Source organism: Microcaecilia unicolor, chromosome 6, assembly GCF_901765095.1.
Source record: "Microcaecilia unicolor chromosome 6, aMicUni1.1, whole genome shotgun sequence".
NCBI lineage: Eukaryota > Metazoa > Chordata > Amphibia > Gymnophiona > Siphonopidae > Microcaecilia > Microcaecilia unicolor.
The window spans coordinates 68047912-68063915 of record NC_044036.1 but is presented as its reverse complement, the minus strand read 5'-3'; the positions used below and the strand labels follow the sequence as shown (position 1 = coordinate 68063915).

Sequence of the window (16004 nt, the reverse complement as noted above, 5' to 3'; positions counted from 1 at the left end):
AATGTTAAGTAGTAGTAGTAGTATTCACGTATCAAACGGTAATAATACTTGTAAAATGAGGGCCTACTTAGCACTACATAAGATAATAAGAGTAGCCATACTGGGTCAGACCAATGGTGCATCTAGCCCAGTATCCTATTTCCAACAGTGGCCAAGCAAGGACACAAACAAGTACCTGTCAGAAACCCAAATCGTGGCAATATTCCATGCTACAAATCCCAGGGCAAGCAGCTGCTTCCCCATGTCTGCCTCAGTAGTAGACTATGGACTTTTCCTCCAGGAACTTGTCCAAACCTTTTTTAAACCTAGATATGCTAACCGCTGTTACTACCTTCAGCAAAGAGTTCCAGAGCTTATTTCCTCCTATTTGTTTTAAATGTATTTCCATGTAACTTCTTTGAGTGCCCCCTAGTCTTTGTACGTTTGGAAAGAGTAAAAAAAATCGATTTACTTCTATTCATTCTACATCACTCAGGATTTTGTAGACCTCGATTATATCTCCCCTCATCTGTCTCTTTTCCAAGCTGAACAGCCCTAACCTCTTTAGCCTTTCCTCATACAAGAGGAGTTCCATTCCCTTTATCATGTTGGTCGCTCTTCTTTGAACCTTTTCTAATTCCACTATATCTTTTTTGAGATACGGCGACCAGAACTGAACAGAATACAAAGTGCGGTCACACCATAGAGCGATACAGTGGCATTAGTATTTTCGGTCTTATAAACCATCCCTTTCCTAATAATTCCTAGCATCCTGTTTGCTTTTTTGGCCACCACCTTACACTGAGCAGAAGATTTCAGTATATTATCTACAACGATACCTAGATCTTTTCATGGGTGCTGATCCCCAAGGTGGACACTAGCATCAGGTAACTATGATTGGGATTATTCTTTCCAACGTGCATCACCTTGCATTTGTCTACATTAAATTTTATCTGCCATTTGGATGCCCAATCTTCCAATTTCCAAAGATCTTCCTGCATAAGAACATAAGGAGTAGCCATACTGGGTAAGACCAATGGTCCATCTAGCCCAGTATCCTGTTTTCCAAACAGTGGCCAAGCCAAGTCACAAGTACCTGGCAGAAACCTAAATCGGGGCAGCACTCCATACTACAAATCTCAGGGCAAGCATTTGCTTCCCATGTGTCTCAATAGCACACTATGGACTTTTCCTCCAGGAATTTGTCCAAACTTTTTTAAAACCCAGATACACTAACCTCTGTTACCACATCCTCTGACAAAGTGTAACACAGCTTAACTATTCGTTGAGTGAAAAAATATTTCCTATTTGTTTAAACAGTATTTCCATATAACTTCGAGTGTCTCCTAGTCTTTGTACTTTTGGAACAAGCAAAAAATCGATTTACCTCTACTCGTTCTACACCACTCAGGATTTTGTAGACCTCAATCATATCTCCCCTCATCCGTCTCTTTTCCAAGCTGAAGAGCCCTAAACTCTTTAGGTTTTCCTTATACAAAAGAAGTTCCAACCCCTTTATCATTCTGGTCGCTCTTCTTTGAACCTTTTCTAATTTCGCTATATCCCTTTTGAGATATGACGACTAGAACTGAACGCACGGTGGAGCGATTCAAAGGCATTATAGTATTTTCTGTCTTATTCACCATCCCTTTTCATAATAATTCCTAGCATCCTGTTTGCTTTTTTGGCCACCGCTGCACACCGAGCAGAAGATTTCAGTGTATCATCTACGACGACACCTAGATCTTTTTCTTGGGTGCCTACTCCCAAAGTGGACCCTAGCATCAGGTAACTATGATCCGGATTATTCTTTCCAATGTGCAACACCTTGTGTTTGTCCAAATTAAATTTCATCTGCCATTTGGATGCCCAGTCTTCCAATTTCCTAAGGTCTTCCTGCAATATTTCAGTCCACACGTGTTTTAACAACATTGAATAGTTTTGTATCATCTGCAAATCTGACCACCTCACTTGTTGTCCTGATTTCCATATCGTTTATAAATATGTTAAATAGCACCAGCCCCAGTACAGATCCCTGCGGCACACCACTGTTCACCCTCCTCCATTGTTTTGTGTTATCTGCAAATTTCATCATCTCACTCGTTGTTCCGATTTCCACATCATTTATAAATATGTTAAATAGCACAGGTCCCAGTACAGATCACTGTAGCACTCCACTGTTCACCCTCCTCCATTGAGAGAAATGACCATTTAACCCTACCCTCTGTTTTCTATTGAATAACTAATTCCTAATCCACACCAGTGTTAGGCTTCTCACGGAAACACTGGGTTTGTGAGCCCTTGGACTACTGCTGTGGAGCGGCAGTGGCAGGCAAAACCACCCCCAAACCAGAGACAAGGCAGAACAGGACTGGAACCCTAGACTGGAGTTGCAGCTGAGGCAAACAAGCTGGAACAACTAGACGTCACCTGCGCTTGACCGCCGTTCCCCAGGAGTTGAGCCCCTGGGTGCAGGTGGCCGGCAGGACTTACAGGGCAGGAACTGGATACCAACAGGATACACACAGGGTCTAGAATACACAAGGGAGGCTAAGCAGAATACTAGACTAGGACTCTCAGACAAACAATACCACACTAGGTAGAAAGCAGACAAGCTCAAGAACAAGGACTAAAAGCTGCCAAGCAGCCACTAAGAAAGAAACACAGACAGGAAAGAGTCAGGACTGAAAGCTGCCAAGCAGCCACTAAGAAATAAACACAGACAACCAAGAACTAGACAAGGAATACAGACCAGAAACAAGACTAGGAACTAAGTAATAAAACCAAAGCTAAACTACACACAAACTAACTAGAACCAGACAAGGTGGAAATGAAAACGGTAACGGAATTCAAACATGCGTGGGATAAGCAAAAAGGAATCCTGTGCCGAAGGAATGGATCCTCAGGAGCTTAGTCAAGATCGGGAGGCGGGGCTGGTGGTTGGGAGGCGGGGATAGTGCTGGGCAGACTTGTACGGTCTGTGCCAGAGCCGGTGGTTGGGAGGCAGGGCTGGTGGTTGGGAGGTGAGGATAGTGCTGGGCAGACTTATACAGTCTGTGCCCTGAAGAGCACAGGTACAAATCAAAGTAGGGTATACACAAAAAGCAGCAAATATGAGTTATCTTGTTGGGCAGACAGGATGGACCGTGCAGGTCTTTTTCTGCCGTCATCTACTATGTTATTATGTTAGACTAGAAACTGGACTAGGCAGAAGTGCAGTGCTGCGTATGCCTTGTAGCGCTATAGAAATGCTAAATAGTAGTAGAAGTGCCCAGAGCACACCAGCATACCTTAGACGTTGCAAAGGCAAACATAGAAGTTTCCAGGTGGTTAATAAAGCCCATCAGCAGCTGAAGTTCAACTGCAAGAATCACAAGGCAGCTACGGGTGCTATGCAGGCACAAAAAAGAGAAGTAAGTCTGGCAGCCCGGAAGATCCGGACCGGACTGAGCTGAAGTCTGGAACGTGTGACAGTCCATAGCAGCCACTGGTTCTGGCCATCAGAGGGCAAGGTGAGCACAGACAAGGAAACAGTCACCATCGTGACAACCAGAACCTTGCCTCCTGCACTAATTTGTAAAGATTCATTAAATAGTGCCCATTGCCTCCTGTGACTAGATAGGATTGGAACTACATTACAACCACATTCTTCACAACATGAAACCCTGAACTAGATATCCAGTGCTAGAAAAGTGCCCATCCTACACAAACCAGAATGAATACTTTTAAGATAAACATAACACAACACTTTATTATGATTTCTTAACTCAGGATCCTTTGGTGGCATTTTAAATATTTGGGCAGATGTACTTGGCCATAAAACATTCATGATTTAGTGGCCATTTTTGCAATGGATGCAAATTTAGCAACAGATGCAAATGAATTATTAGCTCACAATAAATATATATTTTAAATGCACCCTTTCATAAGGCACCTTTCAGTATTTATAGGTCCCTACCTTGAGGTCCTGATGACCCAATGGCCCGCTTCTGGTGGTGGTGGGGGGCTTTAAATGCCTGGTGAGCCAGTGGTTTCCCTACCCTCTCCTCCTCAGCAGTGGTGTGGAGCTCAAGGTCAAAAAAACTGTGGTCTCCTCCACAGACTACCACCCTACAATGTGTTTATTCCCACCCTCTTAAAACAGAATAGAATTTTATTTATATACCGCCTTTATCCAAGGTGGAAATAGTAAAAAAAAAAACAACAACCCACATAATAAAAATACAAACAAGAACAACTTCAAAACAGTGAAAACCAAAAGCAGCAGCAGTAAATCAGCTTAAGGTGAGTCCAAACATTTCATGAGAGATTCAAGACAGCACAAAAAAATGCCACGCAAAACAAACAGTCCCTCAAAGACCATTTAAAGTGAAAAAGTCTAGATTCAGTCTTCAATCGTAAAGGTAGCTTGTTACATTCCACTGGTGCAATGACAGAGAAGGCTCCAGTTCTAGTTACTTCCCAATTACCTGCCAAGCCCCCAGTTTACCCTAAATTACATACTCCCTGTATAGGGCATGAAAAATCCCCACTCACTCCTGCTCTGGCATCACTATTTTGCAAAAATGTCAGAACCTGATCCTTAGTGGTACATTGGGGTCTGTCTGCGAAGGGAACATTTATGAAATCACTTTGAAAAAAAGTGTGCTTCATGCATATAATAATGGTGTTTGCATGTTTATAGCCATTTTATGCTTTTTTTTTTCATGTGAGCAAAAAACAAAAGTCGAGGGACATAAAACACTACAGTCAAACAGCAACGAAAAATATAGTTTAGCCAACACAACTCTTCCAAAAACAAAAAAACTCTTTATTAGAGCAAGGACTTGGACTCGACACTGCACCTTATTTTGGCTATGTAGGATGATGCGACAAACGTCCAGGCACCACATCGCCCAAAACGTAGAGGGGTAATCCTCCCATCAAAATGCCGGTAACCCCAGAGTCTGGTTCAAATGAAAATGGGATACCACTTTGGGCAAAAAGGATGGCACCATCTAGATGCAAACTCCTGCTTCCTTAAAATGCAGAAAGGGTTCCTTGCACAGTTCTGACATGCGACTGCCACCAAAAAGACTGTCTTCAAAATGAGATCCTTCAAAGATAAGCGGTCTAAAGGCTCAAAAGAAGGCCGCTGCATCACCTGCAACACAAGGTTCTGGTTCCAAGTCGGGAACACCGGCAGCCGCAAATGGTTCACCCCTCTGAGGAAGTGCGGCTGATGAGAAGCCCTTAAGGCGGCCCCTGAAAACAGGTCAGAGCTGCCATCTGAACCTTTAAGGTGATCAAGGAAAGACACTACTCCAGACCTTCCTGCAAGAAAGCTAGAATAACGGGCACCAAAGCTGAGACTGCAGGTACACCCGACGAACACCATGCTTCAAATGTAAACCAGACCCTAGCATACGCAGTGGAAGTGGAAAGCTTCCTGGCCTGCAGCTTTGTAGCAATAACCGAGTCCGGATAACCATTCTTCCTCAATTGCCAGGCCGTAAGACCAAAAGGAGAGGAATCCTCCATTCGAACAGGACCCTGAATCAGGGGACCATACTGGCTGCCCAGGCGCAATGGCTGATCCGTCAGTAGTTGGACGAGGTCTGCATACTACAGGTGTCTGGGCCAATCCGGTGCTACTAGTATCACTGGCCCACTCGCAATATGGCCCACTACCCGTCCCACCGTGGGCCATGGTACAAAAACATAAAGAAGGTCCAAGGGTCACTGCTGGAGCAGGGCATTGATTCCCTCTGAACCAAACTCTCATCCTCTGCTGAAGTGGGGGGCTTTTGCGTTGGCCCTGCTGGCCATGAGATCCATCTCTGGCTTCCCCTAGTGGTCCGTGATCAGTTCAAAAGGTTGCCACGAAAGTTCCCATTCGCCCGGGTTCAGAATGTTCTGGTTGAGAAAGTCTGCTTGCACATTTGTCGACCCCACAACGTGTGCCGTGGATAGAAGGGCCAGGTGCATTTCCACCCAACTGCTTAGGAGCTCCGCCTCCTTTGCCAGGGACACACTTTTTGTGCCTTCTTGCTTGTTCACGTAAGCAACCGCTGTAGGATTGTTCGAGAGGACCCACACAGAACACCTCTGTAGGATGCTCAGAAATTCCCGTAGCACTAAGCGAATAATCATCTGGTGTTCCAGCCAGTTGGTGGACCAGGGCGCTTCCACAAAGGACCAGGTCACCTGGCCATCCGACTGAGGCAGAGAGCTCTCCAACCGGACAGGCAGGCATCCATGGTAACTACCACCCAGTCCAGTGATGCCCAGGGAAAACCCTATTGCAAATTCGCCAGAGACATCCACCACTGCATCACCAATTGCACTTTTGGTGTCCACGGCACCCTGATTTGATGGTCTCCCGAGAACAGCGATCACAGGCTGAGCAGCGAGAACTGGAGCAGGCGCATGTGACTCCTGGCCCACAACACCATCCAATGTGGCTGTTATGGATCCCAATACTTGCACGTAATCCCAGGCTCGGGGTGCAGGTTTCCACAGGAGGCTCTCCAATTGATCCTGGAGCCGTAGTCTGCTCGCTGCCAGCAGGGATTCTGTCCCGGCCCGCTAGCTGAAGATCATACCCAGGTACTCCAGTAACTGTGCCTGTGAGAGATGGCACTTTGGAAAACCCAGCCCAGAGACCGCAGAAGAGTGAGTGATCACCCTGTCTGTTGCGACGACCACCATGATGTTTGAAAAGGTCCGTGGTGCTGTTGCGAGCCTGAAGGGCATTGTCTGAAACTGGAAGTGCTGACCGAGCATCGCAAACCACAGGACATGCTGAGGAGGCCAAATGAGGATGTGCAGATATGCCCCTTTTAGGTCGAGGGGGATATGCAGATATGCCACTTTTAGGTCGAGGGCTGTCAAGAATTCTCCTGGTTGCACTGCTGCAATGACTGAGCACAAGGTTTCCATTCTGAAGTGCTGAGCCTGTAAGGCCTTGTTTACAGTTTTGAGGTCCAACACAGGACGGAAAGATCCGCCCTTCTTGGGTACCACAAAGCAAATGGCGTACCGAACGAGACTAACCTCCTCCGGTGGGACGGGACATAACACACCGAGACCTATAAAGTGGCAAGAGTCTCTTGCACTGCCGCTCTCTTGGCCTCAACTTTGCAAGGAGATTCCAGGAAGAAGTCTGACAAGGGCCAGGTGAACTTGAACTTGTATCCATCTCGGATGACCTCCAAGACCTATTCGTCGGAAGTTACCCTTGCCCACTCCCCCAGAAAGCAGGACAGCTATCCCCCAACAACCAGTAGGGCATGGGCCAGGGTCCCATCATTGCAGGCCTCTCTCAGGAGGCTGTTGCAGGCCTCTCTCAGGAGGCTGCGTTCTAAAGGCAGAAGCCGAGGAACGATGTTCACCCCGAAAGGACTACGATTTCTGCTGAAATGTCTGTGTCCATCCTGAGCAGTAGTGCCTAGCCTCTCGGAAGCGAGAGTAGGGTGCTCCCGAGCAGGATCCCACCTTCAATCTATCTTCGGGTAAGCGCTGACCTTTAGAGTAACCCAACGCTTTAACGATCTTCTCTATATCCTCCCTGAACAGAAGTTTCCCTCTGAAAGGCAACTTTGCCAGTTGCGACTTAGAGGCCACATCCACAACCCAATGTTAGAGTCAAATCCAGCAACATACCGTGATGGCCAGAAAGACTTACTTGGCTGACGCCCACAACAGGACATAAAGTAAGTCCGCCAAATAGCCTAGGCCACACTCCAGGGCCGGTAGATCCTGAATGAGATCCTCCACAGAGGAGGCTTTTTGTACCCATGAAAGGCATCTCAGGCCACATAAGAGCCACACATGGTTGCCTGCAGACTAAGTGCAGCCACCTTGAAAGAAAGCTTAATAGACACCTCCAGCTTACAGTCCTGAGGGTCGTTGAGGGCCATGCTGCCCTCAACCGGCAAGGTGGTCTTCTTTGTGACTGCCGTGATTAAGGAGTCCACTGTAGAGAGCTTAAGGGACTCCAAATCCGATGCTGGCAGGGAACAGAGGCGTGCCATCGCCTGCGCCACCCATAGACCAATGTCCGGCGTCTTCCATTGAGCTGATATCAGGACCCTCATCGCCTCATGTATGTGAAAAGATTTGGTGGGACTTTTTGTCCCAGACAAAATAGAGGGAGCTATCAGAGCCCCGAAAGTGGCTTTCAGAGAAGAAATATTTAGGATTTCGAGTGCCCTAATGATCAAGGCCGGAAGCTCTTCCTTTCTAAACAAACATGATGCTGTGGGTTCATCCCCCTCTTGCGTCAGCACCTCTCCCTCCTCCAGGAGGTCCAGGACTCCAGGGGAGTACCCTGAAAGGAGGGCATCGTCGGGGTCCGACTCAGTGGAGCCTGCATCTAAATCAAAGGCATCAACCTGGGACGCTTAGGCAGTAGTGGCTGCAAAGAGCAAGATCATGGAGGAGAGAAGGTATCCTGGCCCTGAGTTCCCCCAGCCTGCTTTAATAACAATGCCGTATGCATGAGTAGCACAAATTCTGGTGAAAAAGAGACGCTCTCTCTCTCTCCTGAGACTGCGAATGGATCTCAGTGCCCTCAGAACCTGGTCTTACCCAAACCTGGTCAGAGTGAGATTTTCCTGCAGCCACGAGTGGTGCAGGATGCAGCAAGGTGGAAAAAATAGTGCCCACATCAGGGAATGTCAGCACCAGGCCTGAGGTTCCCGCCAAAACACGAAGCAGCTCCTCTGCGATGAGACACAAAATGGGGCTCCCTGTTCCCGACAGTCTTGCCTCTGGCATGCTTTGCCGCATGCATATATCGCAACCGCCAGCCGCCACTCTCCGGTTTCTACACCACGAGCAGCGCTTTGCAAATTTAGATGCCAACATCAGAAGCTCCAAGCAAACGCAGCGTGGCCCCCTCTCGACAGAGCCTCCCGCTCTGTGAGGCGCTCCTCTGTCCAGGTCCCTTCCCTTGAAATTATTTTGTCAATGCTGCACTTGCAGCTCTTACCTTACGTTGTGCCACCTTCCCCCCCCCCCCCCTTCTTTTAGTAGGAAGCAGGAGAGAACAGCCACGGCCAGACAATCAGGGTACAGAATCTCGGGAACACGAAGGAGCTGTTGGGGGGGTAGGACCTGGCACCACCAGGTATACCCTCCCAAAAAATTCCACAAGTCAGGACCTCAACCGTGATCCAGGCTCAACAAGGCCCTTGGCAAGGGCTAGGAGCCGGATCAGTACAGAGATGCTATAAATAGGGCCACAAACCTTTATATAAGGAAAGTAAATAAAAGCAAGAGAAAAAGGAAACCGCTATGGTTCTCCAAGCAAGTGGCTGAGAAAATAAAGGCTAAAGAGTTGGCGTTCCAGAAATACAGAAAAACTCAAGACGAGGAACACGGGGAGGAATACCGGAGGAAACTTAAAGAAGCCAAGAGAGAGGTACGTCTGGCGAAAGCGCAAACAGAAGAACAAATGGTTAGAAAGGTAAGGAGGGGTGACAAAAATTTCTTCAGGTATATTAGTGAAAGGAGAATGACTAAAAAGGGAATTGTGAGACTAAAAGATACTGCAAACCGCTATGTAGATAATGATGAAGAAAAGGCAAATTTGCTAAATAGATACTTTTGTTCTGTTTTTACTGAAGAAAATCCTGGAGAAGGACCACGATGGACTGGCAAAAGTTCATTTGAGAATGGAGTGGATATAGCACCATTCATGGAAGAGAGTATGTATCAACAACTAGAAAAACTAAAGGTGGACAAAGCCATGGGACCGGATGGGATCCACCCCAGGATATTGAGGGAGCTCAGAGAGGTTCTGGCGGGTCCTCTTAAATATTTGTTTAATAAATCCTTAGAAATGGGAGAGGTTCCGAGGGATTGGAGAACGGCGGAGGTGGTCCCTCTTCACAAAAGTGGTGATAGGGAAGAAGCTGGAAACTACAGACCGGTAAGCCTCACTTCGATTATTGGAAAAGTAATGGAAGCGATGCTGAAGGAAAGGATAGTGAATTTCCTAGAAGCCAACAAGTTGCAAGATCCGAGACAACATGGTTTTACCAGAGGGAAATCGTGCCAAACGAATCTCATTGAATTCTTTGATTGGGTAACTGGAGAATTGAATCATCGACGTGCTATAGATGTAATCTACTTAGATTTCAGCAAGGCTTTTGACACAGTTCCCCACAGGAGGCTTGTAAATAAACTGGATGGGCTGAAGAGAGGACCCAAAGTGGTGAACTGGATTAGGAACTGGTTGACGGACAGGCGCTAGAGGGTGGTGGTGAATGGAGTTCGCTCGGAGGAGGGAAAGGTGAGTAGTGGAGTGCCTCAGGGATCGGTGCTGGGCCGATTCTGTTCAATATATTTGTGAGTGACATTGCCGAAGGGTTAGAAGGTAAAGTTTGCCTATTTGCGGATGATACTAAGATTTGTAACACAGTGGACACCCCGGAGGGAGTGGAAAACATGAAAAAGGATCTGAAAAACCTAGAAGAATGGTCTAAGGTTTGGCAATTAAAATTCAATGCGAAGAAATGCAAAGTAATGCACTTAGGGAGTAGAAATCCAAGAGAGGCGTATGTGTTAGGCGGTGAGAGTCTGCTAGGTACGGATGGGGAGAAGGATCTTGGGGTGATAGTATCTGAGGATCTGAAGGCGATGAAACAGTGTGACAAGGCGGTGGCTGTAGCTAGAAGGTTACTAGGCTGTATAGAGAGAGGTGTGACCAGCAGAAGAAAAGAGGTATTGATGCTCCTGTACAAGTCGTTGGTGAGGCGCCACCTGGAGTATTGTGTTCAGTTTTGGAGGCCGTATATTGCTAAGGATGTAAAAAGAATTGAAGCGGTGCAAAGAAAAGCTACGAGGATGGTATGGGATTTGCGTTACAAGATGTATGAGGAGAGACTTGCAGACCTGAACATGTATACCCTGGAGGAAAGGAGGAACAAGGGTGATATGATACAGACGTTCAAATATTTGAAAGGTATTAATCCACAAACAAACCTTTTCCGGAGATGGGAAGGCGGTAGAACAAGAGGGCATGAAATGAGATTGAAGGGGGGCAGACTCAAGAAGAATGTCAGGAAGTATTTTTTCACGGAGAGGGTGGTGGATGCTTGGAATGCCCTCCCGCGGGAGGTGGTGGAGATGAAAACGGTAACGGAATTCAAACATGCGTGGGATAAACATAAAGGAATCCTGTGCAGAAGGAAGGGATCCTCAGGAGCTTAGCCTAGAATGGGTGGTAGAGCTGGTGGTTGGCGGGACTGGTAGTTGGGAGGCGAGGATAGTGCTGGGCAGACTTATACAGTCTGTGCCAGAGCTGGTGGTGGGAGGCGGGGATAGGGCTGGCCAGACTTATACGGTCTGTGCCCTGAAGAGGACAGTACAAATAAAAAAGTAGCACATATGAATTTATCTTCTTGGGCAGACTGGATGGACCGTGCAGGTCTTTTTCTGCCGTCATCTACTATGTTACTATGTTAGTTATGACCCTCTACCTGCTAACTAGAGAGGATTCTGAAGAGGTGGCTGCACAAGACATACAGCTATCTCTGAAGTTCTCTATCTCCATCTGCTGGTGGAGGGACATAACCCACAAGTCTCTGGATTGATCTGTGGGACGCTATGGAAATAGCTTATAAAGCATAACTAGATAGCATGTAGAAATTGTAATAAATACATCAGCAAACAACCCTGAGCTGGCTGTAGCACCTTTGTTAATTCAGTTGAATAGTCAAGTAACAGAAAAACTTGTATATGCTCTTGTATCCCCCCCACCACTTTTTACAAAGCCACACTAGCTTTATAAAAAGGGGGAATTAGATTGGTTAGGCACTGCAAAAATTGTATCTTTTTGTTTATCTGTCCTGCTTCAGCAGCACATTCACCTGCACAACTGAATTATGAACGCAGTAAATAAGGGGTGTAAGATGAACCATCTACAGTTTACACTTCTGAATAAGGCAAGTGAACCTAAGGAATTTTGAATTCTGCTCTACAACTGTTGTTCCAAGGTAGCACCAAGTTTCATCCATTCTGCTTTACCTTCACAAATGGGCAATGGTCATGCTTGTTTCAGTTATCCTCATTGGTTCACAGTATACCGTTCGCTTTACCAACGATCCAGTAACCTCCATATCATTGTACTCCGTGTAATAGTTATAGCATCCCCACTGCCATGTCAGTACAAACTGACAAAATCCAAATAAACACAGCGATTGCACATGTGAAGCATTGTTTTCTTTTGATTTCTCTTCCATTCTACCACCATTCAGCATCACATCTTTTTCTGGTTGTACAGCGGGAGGCCAGGATATGGAGGATTGGTAACATTCTGCATTTTTTGTTAGGTAGAGCAAGCTGTGCTAGCTACACTGGCAAATTGAGCTACGTACCATAGCACAACAGCACTTGCCGCCCCAACCTGCTAGGTAACACCGAGTGTCCCCCGTCCCCCAATTTCAAACTGGGCTGTACAACCGCCCAGCTTACATTGTATTCCCCAGAACTTAGAGTAGGTTTCAAACACCAAACGTTCGCTAGGTTTTAATTAAAAAAAACAAACTGCATAAACGTCAAATAAAGTTTTCTCACCTCAACACTTTGAAAACGTTAAAGAAACGATAAACTTTGCATTCACTTATTCTCATAATACAAAACACTTTATTTAATTACCTCTTCTACAACCTTATTTTATCTTTTAATTCTTTACACCTTAATCTATGCCTTTCAACCAAATTTTAGTTGGGAGTTCTATTTGACAACACCCCTTAACAATACAATTTATTTCCGGTTCTTCAGCTGAGCGAGCGCAAATTGGACAAATCAGTTAAACATTCAAAGGAAGATCAGTCGCTCGCTCCTTGGAAGAACTTTCTGATTGGGCAAGATCAGGCAATCAGCCGCCAGGCGAAACCCAATTGGTTACTAGAAAAAAACTGAAACATTCTGAAACAGGAAGAGCAAAAATTCGCTTTATGAACCAATATACTGCTTCACGCAATACTCCTAGGACCTTGGGCAGATCATTTTTATCCTCCATTATCTTGTGTAAAAGTTTAGATTATATACCTGTACCTGATTTTCGAGTATCTTGATCTTAGATTTGGAAAGATAATTAGGTCTAAGTGCTCAAAGTCCTTATTCTAGAACAAAGGAGGCCTCATTCCAGATCAAAAGAGAAACCACCATTCAGACTTCCAGAGTGTGTGTGAATTTTGTAGGGAAACAACATCTTAAAAAAAAAAAAAATTGGGGGTGCCAAATACAATACAACTTACCCTTCTCTGGCGGTAAATGGGAGCAATATTTTCGGGGGGGGGGGGGGGGGGGGAGGCTCAGCATCCACAGAACTAGCTTTCAATGGTTCATTAGTCCTTGCAATTACAACTTGTTGCTATACTCGAGATCCAGGACCTTCCATTTGCCTGAGCTTCAGCTTTGGAGAAATGAGTTTTAAGACATAGTCTGAGTAAAGGTAGGGAGGGAGGGAAGATATGGCTTCATGGGTTGGGCTGGTCTTAGCAAGTGTGGGGCCCTGTGCAGACCAACTTGGTGGGGCTCCACCCCAAGGTATTAAAATTGTTTTAAAATATATGATACAAGCAACAAATGAGCTTTTATTAACAACCATATGTAGATCCTTCAAAAGGTAGTGTGTCATGATTTAGGCTCTACACCCTTTCTGATGTTTTGGTGCCACCTCAGTAAGGCCAACACAATCTCTCCACTGCAAAACACTATACACAAACTTGTGCAAACACAGTCATAACCTTACCAAACCATAACAGCACTAATTCCAAGGACAGGATGAGCTACAACCTTATGCGTGGAAAGGCAGCACTATAATTACACTGGGCTCTAAAACACCAATACACACTACCTAATCAAAAAAAAAAAAACCCAAAAGGGCTGCAAATACTACACACTAGCAGAATACTGCACCTTGATCACACATGAAAAACACATGACACAACAGATATGAAAGCAAAATGCTGAACTGGAAAGTTACCTCAAGAAGTCAGACTCAGCATGCAGCAATACTAGAAAAATTGAAACTTACATGCAAAATATCACAGATGCACATTCCCAAAAGCTGACATATTCCAATTCATAAATTCTGAAAAAAAATGTTTTCTACCTTTGCTGTCTGAGCATTTAGTTTTTCTATTAGCTTTGGTTTCAGTGTCTTCTGTTTTATGCAGTGTCTTCTTTCCATTTGATATTTTTTCTCTCACCATGTCCACCATCCTCCTGTGTCCTTATGCGTCCTGTCTACCATCTGTAGCCCTGCCCCTATCCTTTCTCCAGTTTCAACATCTGCCCTCAAAGTGTTCTGATCCAGCCCTTAAATTCAGCAATTTTCCCTCCATCCATGTCCAGCATTTCTCCTCAGTCCCCTCCCCTCCATCCATGTCCAGCATTTCTCATCTCTCCCTTCCACTCCATCCATGTGCATCTCCTTCCGTTTCTTTCCTTCCCTTCATCCTTGTCCAACATTTCTCCTCTCTTCCCTGCCCTCCATGCCATCCATGTCCAACATTTCTCCTCTCTTCCCTCCCCTCTATCCATGTGCATCTCATTCCTGACTTCTCTCCCCTCCATCCATCCATGTCCAATAACTCTCCATTCTCCCTTGCCCTCTCCTCCATCCATCCATATCCAGCAAATTTCCTCTCTTCCCTATCCCCTCCATCCATCCATCCATGTCCAGCAATTCTCCTCTCTCCCCTGCCCTTCCCTTCATCCATGTCCAGGAACTCTCCATTCTCCCCTGCCCTCTCCTCCATCCAGCACATTTTCTCTCTCCCCTGCCCCCTCCATTAATGTCCAGCAATTCTCCTCTCTCTCCTGTCCTCCGCTCCATCCATCCATGTCCAGGAACTCTCCATTCTCCCCTGCCCTCTCCTCCATCCATCTCCAGCAAATTTCCTCTCTCCCCTGCTCCCTCCATCCATGTCCAGGAACTCTCCATTCTCCCCTGCCCTCTCCTCCATCCATCTCCAGCAAATTTTCTCTCTCCCCTGCCCCCTCCATTAATGTCCAGCAATTCTTCTCTCTCCCCTGTACTCCGCTCCATCCATCCATGTCCAGGAACTCTCCATTCTCCCCTGCCCTCTCCTCCATCCATCTCCAGCAAATTTTCTCTCTCCCCTGCCCCCTCCATTAATGTCCAGCAATTCTCCTCTCTCCCCTGTCCTCCACTCCATCCATCCATGTCCAGCAACTCTCCATTCTCCCATGCCCTCCATCCATCTCCAGCAATTCTCCTCTCTCCCCTGCCCTCCCCTCCTCTCCTGTCCAGCGATCTCTTCTCTCCCCCTGCCCTCCCCTTCTCTCCATGTCCAGCGATCTCTTCTCTCCCCCTGCCCTCCCCTCCTCTCCTCTCCATGTCCAGCGCTGTTCTGTACCCCTGCCCTCCCCTCCCATCCATGTCCAGCAATTCTCCCTGCCCTCCCTCAGATCCCCGACAGCCCTCCTCTCTGTTCCTTCCTGCCCCATCCCACGCGTTTAACCCTTTTACTCTCCATGGCAGCAACGTCAATGATGAAGAAGGAACTGCAGGCTCACCTTCAGCTTCTCCCATTCCCCTTCACACAGTGTCCCGCCCTCGCAGAAACAGGAAATGCATCATCGCAGAAGGCGGGACTGTGTGAAGAGGGAAGAGAGAAGCTGGAGCCTAGAGGCGAGACCGCAGTGCCTTCTTTGTCACTGACGTCGCTGCCACAGAAAGTAAAAGGGTTAAACACACTCACACGGGGGCGGGGGGGAGGAGGAAGGAACGGAGAGGAGGAGGGCTGCCGGTCAGGGATCTGAGGGCGGGAAGGAAGGTGGGACCGTCGGAGAGTTGCCTGGGCAGCAGCGCTGCGCTTGGGGGGTGGCAGCAGCCAGGGGAAGATCACAGTTGGGCTGGGGAGTCCTATATGCTCCGGAGCAGGATGGGAGGAGGCGGAGTTGAGGCGTGCCACGGAGCCCCTTTGAGCGTGAGGCCCTATGCGGTCGCATCGGTCGCCTCGGCCTAAGACCGGCCCTGTTTATGGGTCTGAGAAGGGATT

General features: G+C 46.9%; 1 protein-coding gene across 5 annotated transcripts in view; it reads right to left on the bottom strand.

The window, feature by feature from the left end:
- The window catches only part of LRRC8D (leucine rich repeat containing 8 VRAC subunit D), a 96684-nt gene extending 83311 nt beyond the window's left edge, over nucleotides 1–13373 (bottom strand). For 2 of the 5 annotated variants that reach the window (XR_003942479.1, XM_030206370.1), the window contains exon 1: nucleotides 12544–12667. The gene's annotated coding sequence lies outside the window, so the exon portion shown is untranslated. Of the gene's footprint in view, nucleotides 1–12543; nucleotides 12699–13020; nucleotides 13102–13229 lie in introns of those variants that run through there. The other 3 variants (XM_030206373.1, XM_030206374.1, XM_030206371.1) reach the window with 3 other exon arrangements.
- Between the last annotated feature and the right edge of the window lie 2631 nt (nucleotides 13374–16004).